Genomic DNA, 2,147 nt, shown 5'->3' on the forward strand with positions numbered 1-2,147 from the left:
TGAGGAACAGGGCAGCTCATGCGGACGTTTTTGTGGCCAACGTAATAGCAGAAGAGCAGGAAAAGAGACGCACACAGCCACCCAGCCAACTGGTCGTGACAACTTGGTAGACTGTTGTCTCTCGGGGTAATGCCGAGGCCAAGGGTTCATGTCACAATGGCCCCGTCAATGTTTTCCATCGAGAGAGAAGTGTGTGTGAGCTCGTGTTTGGACGTATTCCAGGATGACACAAAGGAGAGTCCCTTTTTTTTCTCGTCCATATTTGACTAGCTTGTCCATTGGCAGTGATTAGAATGATTAGATGATAGCAGCTAGCTCTCGGCCTGCCCTTTACTCCCCAATGCCCATCAGTTTTGTGTGAGTGAATGGAGCGGAGGGCTGGCCAGCGGGTGGTGTGTATTCACGGAGTTCATCTCTCGATGGCGTATGTTCCAGTAAAGCAGCCCCCATAGAGATGTTATTCATTAGAAGAGCAGCTTGTCATTGTGGCCGCTCTCCATGGAAGCCCTGGCCAAACGGGCGGGGACTGGGACCGAGGCTTGGGCCAAGGCTGGCTGGGGCTTGGGGGTGGGGGGGGGGGGGACACAGACAGGGCTTTATTAATCGTGGGAACAACTACGGAGCTCAGGAGCGCCCCCCCTTTCCCTGCTCCCTGGATAAAATGAATGGATGACCATTCACTCGATTACTCAGTGTGTACATAAATATTTACCCCCCAGGCTATAAGCACTGTCTTTGTCATGGGGAATGTCTCGCTGCAGTGGCAGACGGTTCCAGTGGTTTCCCGTAACAAGGTTTCAACTACAATTGTTTTTAATATGCCTTGGTTTTTCTGTGGAAATGAAAGAATTATAAGTAATCATTTTGATTAATTTTTGAGGTCAAGTTTTCTAAGGAAAGCTTATGTGCTGGTGTTTTTGCATATTTGAGCTTGTGTGTGGTGGTGTCCTGAGTGACTTTTAGGACAGAAAGGGAACACAATTTGACTGGATTTTATGACCATGTAATGAGAGAAAGTACTCAAAAGAAGAAATGCCATTAACTCTTTACAGGCTAGAGTGTGCAAATTTACCATGCTGGTCCCAGTAAACGCATTACTTACCTCTTTCTCTGCCCCCCCCCCCCCCCTCTCTCTCTCTCGGTATTGATCTCTCTTTTCCCATCCCTCTCTCACTGTCTCTCTCTCTCTCCTCTCTCCTCTCTCTCTCTTGGCCTCTTTTTCCATCCCTCTCTCACTGTCTCTCTCTCCTCTCTCTTCTCTCTCTCTCTCTCTCTCTCTCTCTCTCTCTCTCTCTCTCTCTCTCTCGGTATCTCTCTCTTTTCCCATCCCTCTCTCACTGTCTCTCTCCCTCCGCTCTCTCCTCTCTCTCCTCTCTCTCTCTTGGCCTCTCTTTACCCATCCCTATCTTACTGTCTCTCTCTCCTCTCTCTCTCTCTCTTACTCTCTCTCTCTCTCTCTCTCTCTCTCTCTCTCTCGGTATCTCTCTTTTCCCATCCCTCTCTCACTGTGTCTCTCTCCAGGACCTCTGACCTCTGACTGTACCATCTCCAGCGTGCGGAGTCGCCCGAGGCAGGCCTCCCACCTGCCCGCTCAGCTCAGCTCAGCTCAGCCCAGCGCCTCTGGGACATCCTGAATCCTGCTGGAACCCTTAACGACCCCTCTCTCTGTCCGCCCTCCTCCCCTCCCTCCTCCTCCTTCCTCAAACCCCCCCCCCCTCTCTCTCTCTCTCTCTCAGCTCTGGGCTCATTACTCAAAGCCTCTGAGGAGAAGAGAGGAGCACAGTAATGAACTGTGTCTGCCTGCCAAAGCAGAAAGGAAGATAAAAGAGAGAAAGAGAGATCGAGAGGGAGAAAGAGAGAGAGAGAGAGCGGGAAAAAAGGGCAGACTGTGAGAGACACGGACCAAAGCATTCAAATGTCCGGGAGAGAGAGAAACGCACCAAGTGCACTGGCAGCAGCCTGACTAGGAAGGAACTGTAGACCAGCGTACCACCTGGAACTGTGGATCTGACCGAGAAAACACACACACAAGGACACGCACGCACGTCCACACGTGGAGAGGTCCAAACCCGGATCACCACCTGCTGGGTTTTTAACCGCTCCGTCAGACCTGCTATGCCCCTGTGAGGACGGAGGTCGCGGAAGCC

The sequence above is a fragment of the Borostomias antarcticus genome (genome assembly GCF_949987555.1).
Source record: "Borostomias antarcticus genome assembly, chromosome: 4".
NCBI classification, from domain to species: domain Eukaryota; kingdom Metazoa; phylum Chordata; class Actinopteri; order Stomiiformes; family Stomiidae; genus Borostomias; species Borostomias antarcticus.